The 12,763-nt window shown below is 40.9% G+C and overlaps 1 long non-coding RNA gene across 1 annotated transcript; it reads right to left on the reverse strand.

Annotated features, from left to right (window-relative positions):
- Positions 1 to 8,020: 8,020 nt before the first annotated feature.
- On the reverse strand, positions 8,021 to 12,447 carry LOC126078163 (uncharacterized). Its single transcript, XR_007517991.1, has 3 exons — positions 12,307 to 12,447; positions 9,474 to 9,641; positions 8,021 to 8,074 (listed from the first exon to the last, which is right to left on the reverse strand). It is a non-coding gene; the product is annotated as an uncharacterized LOC126078163 (long non-coding RNA).
- Positions 12,448 to 12,763: the final 316 nt, after the last annotated feature.

The following is a 12,763-nucleotide window of genomic DNA, read 5'->3' on the forward strand; positions in this document are numbered from 1 at the left end:
AACCTGCCCTCAGAAGTGGACATATTATGGATGTTGTGGGCCTCTGATGTTATCCATAACCATGTGTTAAAAATGCTGTCAATAGGGCTATTTTAAGATTTTACCAAGTATGAAAGCATAAAGTCCTCAGTTCAGGGCCTCAGGAACTCACCCACTCACCAAGAAGCAAGTCAAAGACTGAATCCTCAGACTTGACAAAACCAAGAGAAAAAAACAAACAAACAAAAAACCCAAATTTAAATTTTGTCCTTAAAGAATAACTTTTTGGATGATTTCATTCTTAAATATACCCTGTTTCTATAAAACAAAACAAACCCATTGCTCCTGAGTTGATTCTAACTCATAGTGACCCTACAGGACAGAGTAGAACTGCCCCATAGAGTTGCCAAGGAGCACTTTGTTTCTATTGCACCTGGAAAATATTTGGAGTGTGAGTGAATATTTGAAATCACATCTTTGGGGATTTTAATGTATCCCCAAATCTTGGAGATTGCAGACATGTGGATGTAGACCCAAGGTATGAACAAGTGTGTTTAGAAAAAAGGCAAGATTCCTAGCAGGTCTGCTCCAATCCCAGTCATTGTCCTGAATGGATTCAACAAGAGCCTCCACTTCCTCTCCCTAATTGCATCTTTGCTAAACGTTGGTACATTCATCAGGGGGTGATTTCAAGAGACATTTGGCAATGTCTGGGATATATTTGGTTGTTACAATTGGGGGAGTGATGCTATTGGCATCTATTAGGTAGAGGCCAGGGATGCTGCTAAACATTCTACAATGCACTGGAGATCTCCCACAACAAAGGATTATCCAGCTCCAAATGTGAATTGTGCTGAGAAACCCTGGTGTGTTCCCGCATCACAGTAGGAAATATCCTTTCAAAATATACAGCGGATAATGTTACTCCTCTGCTCCAAGCCTTCCAGTGGTTTCCAGTTTCCCTTGGAGTAAAAGCCAAAGGGTTTCTCATGGCCTGGGAAGCCCAACATGACCCACCCCTGTTACCTCCCCGACCTCCCCCCTACTGCTGTCCTCTTCTCCCTGACCCACCCTGACCGTGGTCTGCTGGTGGTCCTTTTGACTACTCCCCTCAAGTCATTTCTTTAGAGAGGACTTCCCTGACAACTCTATAAAAAAACAAAACAAAACATAAAAACAAGAGAACTGCCCCATAACTCCCCTGCCCCCAGCTCCAGGGCACAAAATTAGAATACTTGGTTCACGACAAGTATTAGCTTAGAAGTAGTTCATGAAAGGCCCTCTCTCCCTTCTTTCCTTGCTTCTTTCCATTTTTCTTCTACTCATCCCTTCCTTCCTCTCTTATTTCCTCTCTTCCTCCCTTCCTTCCAAACAATATAACCCAATGAACCCACTGTCCTACATAAAAACTTGAACATTGACCAGAATCTATGTGATCACCACAAGCACTCCCTTGCCACTCCTACCCCAAGGTGACTACTATCCAAAATCTTGTAGCAACAATTGCCTTGATTTTCTAATGTATTTTTTTTAACATATCTATGTGTATTCCTTTAAAATGTATGTTTTGGTTGGATATGTTTGACTTTATGAAAAATACATCATGATGATTTTACTGTTCAAGAACTTATTTTTCGCTCATGTTTATATTGCTAAGATCCACCTATAATATTGCATGCAGTTGTGACGATGCCTTTTGATTTCTGTGTAATATTGCCTGATTGAATATTATGCCAACACTTACTCCTCTAATCCCCTTTACATGAGCATGTGTTTATTTCCTGGCATTTGGCAGCATGAAGTGGGTTGCTCCCGAGAACATGTTGCAAAGTTTTTTTGGGGGTTTCCCTTAATAGTATTTATCACTACCTAATTTTTTTTTAATATTTTACACACACACACAGACAGACACTCACATATGTTGTTGTTGTTGTTAGTTGTCATCAAGTCAGCTCCAACTCATGGCAACCCTATGTATAACAGAACAAATGCAGAACAAGTGACCCCGCTGGTATTTAAAATACTGGTGGCATAGCTTCCAAAATCATAGCAACATGCAAGCCACCACAGTACCACAAACTGCTTGTAATAATATATATAGACTTATTTGTTGATTGCTTGGCTCCCCTCAGTAGAATGTAAATCCCGTGAAAGCAGAGCCTCTATTTCTACCTGCTGTTTCCACAAACCTAGAACATCGGTGCCTCAGAGAAACTCCATTAACGTCTACTATTTCCACTTTTCCATTTTGGCCTCTTGTCCCCTGTCTTCATTTCCTAGGCCTGCCATAACAAATGACCACAAAGTGGGTGGCTTTTAAAGAACCGAAATGTGTTTCCACAGTTCTGGAGGCTAGAAGTCCAAATCCAGGACATGAGCAGGGCCGGGCTCTCTCTGTCCTCTCTAGGGGAAGACACTTTGTTGTCTCAGCTTCCGGCTTGTAGACAGCCCCTCGCACACTGTTTTCCCCATGTGTGACTTCCCATGTCTATACCTATCCTCCCCTTTTATAAGACACCACTCAGAAAAAATTAGGGTTAGGACTCGCCCTCCTGTTCTACTTTGGTATGACTTGACTGGTAATATCTTCAAAAAAGACCCTCAGGGTCAGTGGAAAAGAGAAAGACCCTCAACGAGGTGGATCTACACAGTGGCTGCAACAATGGGCTCAAGCATAACAATGATTGTGGGGAAGGCGCAGGACTGGGCAGTGTTTCGTTCTGTTGTACACAGGGTCTCTATGAGTCGGAACCGACTCAACAGCACCTAACAATAACAGTACACCAGACATGGTCAGATTCACAGGTACAGGGGTTAGGACTCCGGCAGAACTTTTTGGGAGACACAATTCAATCCTTAACACCCAGTTTATTATAATAGCTTCCCAACCGGTCACCCTGATTCCTCCTTGCTGCCCTTTCATCAACTCTCAACATAGCAGCCAGAGTAATCTTGTGGAAAAATATGCCAGATTCCGTCACTTTTCTGTTCAAAAATCTCCAGAGGCTTCCCATATCTCGAAGTCCTTAGAGCGAACAGTGGTTTTATATGACCTGATCTTATTCCTTAACAGCTGCCACCTCACTCTCTGCACTTCAGATACATGTGCCTACTTGTCCTTGGTACTCTTTGAAAACACTAGTTTCAGGACACCTCAGGCCCTTTGCACTTGCTAGTCTGTTTGCCTTGATGTAGATTTTTTTTTTTATCTCCACATAGCTTACATCTCACTTCTCTCCGGTATGTGCTCCAAAGTCATTATCAGTAAGGTTTTCTGCCCAACACTTTATGGGACTAACCCCACCCATCAAGCACTTATGGTGTTTTAATTTTAGTCCTTAGCTTTTATCACTATTTAACCTGGTACTTTTCTTACTTATGTATTTTGTTTTTTGTCTGTCTGTCCCTAGTAGACTATAACCCTCATGAGGCAAGATTTTTGTTTACTGGGTTCACTGCTGTCCCTTAGGTCCTGAGAAAATGTCTGGCACATACTAGGTGTTCAACAAACATTTGCTCAATGATTACATGAATGAGTACAATGAGGACTGTGAAGTTATTTTTCCTATAATTATTTATTTGACGTTCATCAGATTGTATTTATGTTTTTGATGGTCTAAGGAAAAATATAGAATTAACATTATTAGAATAAGGGTAATACACAAGTAATAAAATGAATGCCACAAGAAGCTAGGAAGACATTTTAACATCAGCGGATTTGGGACTCAGCATACATATATTTTTTAACTTTATAGCTAAATCTTAAATTGTATGAATCTTTAAAATTTCAAGATGAGGCATATCCAATTTGCAATCACAGCCTGTCATCCTCTCGTGTTACTGAAATTTTGAATTTCGTATAAATGAAGTATTCATTTTGCTACCATAGTCTGGATCACATTCGTTAAGTGTGTTATATAAAACTAGTATCCATGTACGGAGATTTGACTTGGTGTTCTTTTCTATAACCACTGCTTAACTAATTTTATAAAAATAAAAGTCTAAAAATGAGAATTTTTTTTCTCTTTACTTTAAAAATGATCCTCTTGCAGAGAGTTCTAGTGCCATTTAGGGAGATATGAGAGGGGAGATTCCAGGGCTGATAGATTTTATCCAAGAATGACATGACAGTGTGAACAAACACGTGTTCCATCTGTGCCTTAGAGGTTTTTAGAGCCTTAGAGGTTAGCAAGGCTGAAATGAAGGATGCCTCCCTTGCTGTGATCTGGGTTCCCCACCCCATCCCAACCATCAAAGTAGAAAACGGACAAGCTCTGAAAGACAGAGCTAAGATAAGTGCAACCCTCTTCAGATATTTGTTTTAAAAACCCTTTGAGAGCAATAGATAGAATTTGGATACTGAAAGCAGAGCTCAATTTGTCCTTTTGATTTTTCCCAGTTTCGCATGTTTAAAAAATGTTCTTTCACCACCTCCATGAGCAGAAGGCTGTGAGCCTGCTACGTCTCCCCACCGACCTATTCATATCAAGTTAGTTACGCCCACTTACTCTTCCCCCCTCTTTTTGGCTAGTTCCCTGGAGCCCTCCTATGGAGTTGGGAACTCATACAGAGACTTTTGTTTTTCGTACAGAATCCAATCACTCCACGCCACCAGGCATCCTTTCTTATTAAAAGAAGAACAAAATGCATGGAAGCTGTTAAAAACAAATCATTTTCCATCAGTAAAAGTTACATGATTGGGAAGAAGGAAGAGCACTTTGCTGTAATTGCCAGTACGGTACGTTAAGCAGGGGGTGAACAGCTGTGTGATCTTGGAGTCAGGATGAGAACAGCCACTGAGCCAGCTTCCCCATATGCTCTAAGAGAGGAGGTGGGGCTTCGAGCTGCTTGGGGGTTGGGGAGAGGTGAGGAGGGGGCAAACCTCGAATTCCATTCCAGTCACAACCTCTGCCAAGAAATGTCTGGCTTCCCAATCCAAGCCCAACTTCCTCTTCACTGCAGTGGGAAAATCCCCCTGGCCTCCATTAACAAACGCCTCTAAAATCAACGTTGTTTTTTCCTAAAGAGAGCAAAACGCGAACGTTTTCAGATTTTTGGCTATGCTGCTACTAACAGAAAAGATGACCTCAGAAAGACTGAATCACTTCCTCAGTTTTCCTGGGGTGTGGCTCTTAACTTGGAATGACTGGTATCGCTTCAGAAACATTGTATTTGATCTAGTATTTACTGGTCTTCTCTCCCAGTTAGAGGCAAGATCCCGGTCTCTACCACCAGGTACTGCCCTCAGTCTATTTCAGGGAAAAGCATTGTTGTCTTCTAATTGGCATGCCTTTCAGAATTTGGCAAATTTGATAAAAGCAGACCGGCACTACAGTAACCTTTCATTATCAATGCAAATCCTAACAGAAAAGCATTCCATTCTTCTTACATGATACATCATAAATTAAACACAATAAATTTTATTGTCAAACCTCTGAGGAAGACATTCCTGAAGAGATGAGGCAGAAAATGCTTGCTTTATACTACACAGAGCTAATATTTGATAGTCAATAGAAGGGTTAGCTATAAGGAATCTAGCAATTTACAAGGGGAAATACCACATAGCCTACATCATTTGCAAGGAGATGTTTTTGTAAGTACCATGTCCAAAACCATTCGGGTTTCGACTATATGAAGGTTATTACCACAGAGGATGGGGGCCAGCTGTTCTCTATTGCCACTGAAAACCAAATGACAAAAAACGGCATTGAAATGGAATTGGAGGAATTCAAGCTTCCTGAAAATATGAATGTGGTAACAGGGGAGGGATCTACAGCAGGGAATTACAGAAAATAGCCTTTTGTTTGCTATTGCTGTTATAATCTTATTTTGTTAACAAAAAAAGAGGCATTTTTTAAGACAGTTCAGGTACAATCTTGCCCATCAGCATAAATAATGAATTTGACAACCTTGTAAAATTTCTCCTACTGGATAAAAAAGAAAAATGTTTTAAAAAATATGACTATTGGACACGAAGCTATATTATAAAGGGTAATTTAGTCAGTCATGCTATGGTACCATGGAATTTCATACAAATGGAGAGTACTATTAAAAGAATCCTGTCAAAAAATGGTTGTATTTCACAGCATCGATTTAGCCAGGTTTGTAAGCACTCGTCTAGTAACCAAAAGGTTTGTGGTTCGAATCCATCCAGGAAAGTCTTGGAAGAAAGGCCTGGTGATCTATTTCTGAAAAGTCATAGCCACTGAAAACCCTACGGAGCACAGTTCTAGTCTGAAACACTTGGGGTCACCACGAGTTAGAATTAACTTCACAGCAGCTAGTAACTATTCCTTGAAGGAATGTAATAATTTTCTTGCCAATTAATACCTGGCCATCTTTAGAAAGGAGCCCTGGTGACACAGTGGTTAAGAGCTTGGCTGCTAACCAAAAAGTCAGCCGTTCAAATCCACCAACCACTCCTTGGAAACCCTATGGGGCAGTTCTACTCTGTCCTATAGGGTCGCTATGTGTTGGAACCAGCTCAACAGCACGGGTTTGATTTTTTTGGGTATCTTCAGAAATATTTAAATTTAAAAATAAAACAAAAATCACAGTATTGTACTCAAATTAGGCACACCATTATCTCTTAGGGAATTATCAAACATTGGATGGATGGATGGATGGATGGATGGATGGATGGATGGATGGATGGATGGATGGATGGATGGATGGATGGATGGATGGATGGATGGATGTAAAAATGTCATTTAATAGGTATGAGGCTTCTATTTATATATGGTTTGTCTGTTCTCTATTCTAGACATGTATACTGTATTTCAAATAGGAAACTATACTAACTAGCAGGACTTTCTTAATAAACCAACTGTGGGAAGGACACTCATTCCAAGTCTTTCATACACACAGTACATCCATCATTGCCAGACTTTTGGGTTCCATAGAAACATTCTCTTTTATGTTTTCCATTCAACTTGAATGAAAATTTCTATTAGATCTCATTCCAGATTCCCCATGAGGCCAGCTACCTTTCAGCAATCAGTATTTTACCAAAGGCCACACTCAAATTTGAACATCTCAGTAGTCACGGTATCAGAAATAAGGGATTACTGGGTTTCACTGTGAAAGCTGTTCTCAGAGAGCACAATAAAAGAACACTGCCTTCATCTCAGGTGATTTGCAGCATTTCTGAGAGCTAATGTTTATCTTCATGACCCCTGCTTTCTGGGGAAAAACGATACCATTTTTAGATAGCTTTAAACTTTAATATTTTTTCCCAAAGAAAGAAGGAAATAATAACACAACCACACACACACACAAAAAGTGTTACTATATAAATTCATCTTGAATTAAAATGCTCAGGCAATTAGGCCATATGGACGGCCTTCTGTGTTGGTTAAATGGAGCCAGAGATTTCTGGAAAGGTACAGGGCTGGTTACTTCCAGAAATACTCACCTATTGAGCTTGAGATAAAAATTACAGGAGCATGCAAAAGTTTACCAGGATCTGAAACTACAAATGAAATGATTATTATTCTCTTCTCTTTATCCTTTTCATGGACCAATTCCAAGAGATTCTTTGAATCAGCTACTCCACATTCCTCTGTGTAAATAATTTTCCTTCAAACAGAATAGAGCTGACTTCTGCTGAAAGAACACTGTATCATGGCAGGTAAGAGCAAAGATTCTGGACCCAGAGTGAGGGGGTTTGAATTACAACTCTGCCACTTACTAGCTGTGTGCTATAGGGGTAACTTTGAGCCTCCATTTCTTCTCCTGAAAAATTAGGATTTAGTATAGCTCCTGCCTTATATGGTTGTTGTGAGGACTTTAAAAAGTGCTCAAAAGCTTGCCTGGGACTTTTTGCCTATAGCTCTGTGAAATGGGAAGAGGAAGAAAGGAGAACGAATGAAACAGATTAGCGCAAGAAGGCACAAGATCAGAAATCACTACTCCCCATACAAGAAGAAAAACAACATGCTCTTTGATATTTACCTACAATTTTATTCTGAAGCAAAGGTGAGTCTTTCACTTAGAAATATGATGCTCTGGGTTCGTTGAGCCATGGTCACCAGTTTCCAGGGAGGAGTGATGCCATGATGTGGATCTCCCACATTGTCTCACTTATTAAATGCTCCTTGAAAAGAACAGCAAGAAGCATTAGGAGAGGAATATAGGTGTCAAGTCCCAGAAAACAAGTCGCTGATGTTAGAAGCCTATATTTTCCATATGCTTCATGCACCCTTCCTTTCAGGCCCACCATCGGCATGACTCTATTCACTTACTTATTCACTCCTTAATTTAAGCAACATTCATTGAGCACCTGCTATGTGCCTGAGATTCTGCCAGGTAGCAGCATGGGGGAAGGTAAGTAGTATGTGTAAAGAAAGTCCTAGGTTCTTCAAGTGACATAACGAAATGCATTAAGAAAACCTTCTGCATCCCACTTTGGTGAGTGGCATCTGGGGTCTTCAAGACTAGCAAGTGGCCATCTAAGATGTATCAACTGGTCTCAACCCACCTGGAGCAAAGGAGAATGAAGAACGCCAAAGACTTAAGGTAAATATAATCACAAAAGACAGAAAGGGCCACATAAACCAGAGACTCCATCAGCCTGACACGAGAAGAACTAGATGGTGCCTGGCTACAACTGATGACTGCCTTGACAGGGAACACAACAGAGAATCCCTGGTGGAGCAGAAGAACAGTTGGGTGCAATCTCAAATTTTCATAAAAAGACCAGACTTAATGGACGGAATGAGACTAGAGGGACCCCAGAGGTCATGTACCCAGACCCTCTGATAGCCCAAGACTGGAACCATTCCCGAAGCCAACTCTTCAGTCAGGGATTGGCCTGGACTATAAGACAGAAAATGATACTGGTAAGGAGTAAGCTTCTTGGTTCAAGTACATACATGAGACTATGTAGGCAGCTCCTGTCTGGAGGTAAGACGAAAAGGCAGAGGGTTACAGGAGTTGGTTGAATAAACTCAGAGAATACAGGATGGAGAGGAGGAGTGTGCTGCCTCATTAGGGGGAGAGCAGCTAGGAGTACACAGCAAGGTATGTATAAGTTTTTGTATGAGAGACTGACTTGATCTGTAAGCTTTCACTTAAAGAACAACAACAAAAAAAAAGTCCTAAGTTCAAAAAGATGAATAAGATAAAGCCCTTCCCCTGAAAGTACTCATGGTCCATGTTGTTGTTGGATGCCATTCAAGCAGATTCTGACTCACAGTGACCTCATGTGACAGAGTAGAACTGCCCCATAGGGTTTTCTTGGCTATAATCTTGATGGAAAGAGATTGCCAGGCCTTTTTCCTGTGGAGCCACTGGTGATTTCGAACTGCCAACCTTTCAGTTAGCAGCCGAGCATTTAACCATTGTGCCACAGGTTCCTTTCATGGTCTATGTTGTTGTTGTTAGGTGCCGTCAAGTCGGTTCCGACTCATAGCAACCCTACGCACAACAGAATGAAACACTGCCTAGTCCTGCACCACCCTCACAATTCCAAAGTATGTGAGACATAATCTCACCATCCTTGCTTCTAAGAAGCGTTCTGGCTGCACTTCTTCCAAGAAAAACTTGTTTGTTCTTTTGGCAGTCCATGGTATATTCAATATTCTTCTCCAATACCACAATTCAAAGGTGTCAATTCTTCTTCTGTCTTCCTTATCATTGTCCAGCTTTCGCATGCACATGGCCTATAGAAATACATAAAACAAATGATTCAAAGCAAACCAAGATCAGAACAAAGATCTTGGGACATGGTAAAAATGAGAAGTAGGCAAGAGACAAAGAGAGAAGGAGGTTGTTATGAGTTGAATTGTGTCTCTCAAAAATATGTATTGAAGTTCTGGCCCTTGTACTTGTGGATGTAATCCTATTTAGAAATAGAGAGTTTTTTTGTGTTAATGGGGTCACGCCAGTTTACAATGGGTTCTAAACTTAATCACTTCAGAGTTATATAAAGACCAGGATACACAAAAACACAGGTGGAAGACAAATGCTAAGGAACACCAAGGAACTCCCAGGGACATCTGGGGCCAACCAACAAAGAAGGACCTTCCCCTAGATCCATGCCCTGAATTTGAGTTTTTAACCACCAGAACTGTGAAAAACTACATTTCTGTTCTTTAAGCCACCCACTTGTGGTATTTCTGTTACTTGCTACCATGCTGGTACTAGGTGACTAGGCTAGAAGTGGCCAGCTCTGCTTAGGAAAGGTTGAAAAGCTTTCTTAAATAAGGAGATACTCAGTTGTACAGCTACAAGAAAAGTAGGAACTGACCAGGTGAAGAAATGGAAACAAGGGCACGGGAAGGCAGCCCATGCAGGAGAAATGCTGCATGCGAAAGCACCAGGCCTAGAACACAGTGTGTTTTTGAGCATGACCAGTAACTCTGTGGTCAGGCTTTTGTGCTTGTTATGAGGTGTGCAAACGTATAATAGCACAGGAGTTTTCTAAAGGACACAGTGACATTATGGCGGGAGGCCACCTATGAAGACTTGCTACCATCCTGGCTCATCTGACTTCTTACCTGAAGATGTTGACAGACTGGATAAAGAATGTGTCCATGACTTTAAGTACCAGCTTCCAGGAATTTTGAAAGACAAGGAGTAGAATATTCTTTCCTTTGTGGCCCATGTCCCATCCAAACATCTTAGAAGAATTAATTCTTCAAGTCACAGGGGAATTGTATTAAGTCATAGTCACCTTGTTAGTCTTATAGCTTCACTGAATGCATAGTGTTTACTTATTGTGCAGTACATAAATCAAATAAAGTAACATCTTAATGCCAATGATTCACAATATGAATTTGTTTTAAACAGCTTTGAATCTAATTCTGTGAAATAGTCTTACTCACTCTAAATCCTACAAGTCAACCATCCAGAAAGACAGTACAATAAAATAATAAAATCTGCCATTTATACTAACGAATGGAAGAGCATTGTCTACAGAGCTGGAAGACTATATGGGGAGTCAACTCGATGGCAACTTTTTTTTTTTCTTTTTAAATAAATATTAACTGCTGCCAGTGGCAGTGCAAGGATGGTAAGAAGACACTTTACCTGTCCTCTTGGAGTTTACTGTTTAATGGTTTTAAACAGAAAATACTGACAAGAAAACAAAACAAAGAACCTTGAACATGGATGACTGCTCAGGGAGCTCTTATCTGAGCCTTGGGTTTAAGAGACCTTGCAATAAAGATGGAATGGCAGGAAGCTGGCCAAGGAGAGAAAAAAAAAAGAATGACCCAAACCTGTTCAAGAAGGACTGGAGGATTGAACATTCAAATGATATGTGACGTGTGAAAAAATTCTAAGGCAACTCAAAGGGGGATTTTTCCAGCTAAAGCTCAGATCAAGAAGAGAAAGAGACTGATGCATCTTAGAAGTAGAGTTGCCACCTCAGAACAGGCAATAATGGATTATGATGATCTATCTAGACAAGCCACATCTTGGACTCCTCACTCAACCTGTAGGCTCATTTTCCAATAATACTCATAAGACTTTCCAAAGACCTATTAGAAACTCTCGTTACCTAAGTAAGCAGCAGGGCCTGTAGTAAACACTGTGATATTTGACCCCTTTTCATGTGTATAAGAGCTATAAAAAAATTGTTCTGGCTTAGTCCTACTGATATTAAATTCGATAGGATTAAACTAGTTCAGGCTTTCATGGTTTTGCTATATGGTTGAAAAAGGGAATAATTATCATAGTGTTTACTTCACTTCTCCAGTTTCTCAGAAAGCAGCCCAAGTCGGTCTTCTCCAAAGAGCAGCGATGGAATCTGAGTCAGTAAACACATTGTGCGGTCTACCTTTGAGCTACCCCATGCCTCCTCTTGCTCCTGAATAAGGGGCAGACAAAAACAACAATAAAAAGTGTGTGTACTCCATCTGGAGGTGTTGTTCAAGAGCTAAGCTAGCAAGCAGGTGAAGAGCTTCAATGCCAGACTCTTTCGCTGTATAAAACCCGTCCAATTCCTTCAGTATTTGTGAACAAGCTTGTAAAAGGAATTCCTAGGACAAGTAAATGGGGGCTGAGTGTAAATTAAAGGAGAATAACACCTGTCTTTGCAGCTGGCCAACAGACTTTGCTTTAATGTGCTGTCTGCTGGGAAATGGAGGCAGCTCAGGTTACCCGGAGACCTGAGCCTGCAGTGGACTCTGCAGAAAGGAATTCTATGACCAAAAGATGTGAGGCTTGGGCTGGGGCCAAAAATAATGGTGAAAGGTAGAAAATGAAAAGTGCTGTCAGGACAAAGGCTCTAAATCACAGAGCAGCACACAGCTTGGCTGTTTGAAGAAATTAACCCCAAACCAAAGTTGCAACTGGATTAACAACTGGTCGATCCCCTTTTACCTTCTAATGCGCCTCCGGGTGGTGGTTACTTGTGGAAATCAGAATGAAGACAGTCCGGCCGCCAGCAGCTTATGGTGTCTTCATTTAGGCCTGCTTTTTTTTTCTGGTTGGTCACGGAAAAACAGCTTGCAAGATTGATGCGCCTCCTCCTCCCCTCCGTGTTTTTTTCCACTAAAGGGGCAATTTAGAGCCAAGTTACCAATGTGACTCCAACCCGGTGCTGGAGAAACCCTCGCTGACTTGCAAAATAACCGTGGCTTCAGCAAAATTGTGTGCCTAGCAGTAACAGAGGTGAAGCCCATAAAAATTGTGTGTACGTATTCCTAAAGCAGGAGAAAAGACCCTATAATTCGGCCCACCTTGAATTCAGTGATTGGTTTTACCACATAGAACACAGCTGAGTTTGAAGAATCTGGACAAATGGTATCAAAGGGGAGGTTTTTTCCAAGAAAAGCTT

This window comes from Elephas maximus, chromosome 6 (assembly GCF_024166365.1).
Source record: "Elephas maximus indicus isolate mEleMax1 chromosome 6, mEleMax1 primary haplotype, whole genome shotgun sequence".
NCBI classification, from domain to species: Eukaryota; Metazoa; Chordata; class Mammalia; order Proboscidea; family Elephantidae; genus Elephas; species Elephas maximus.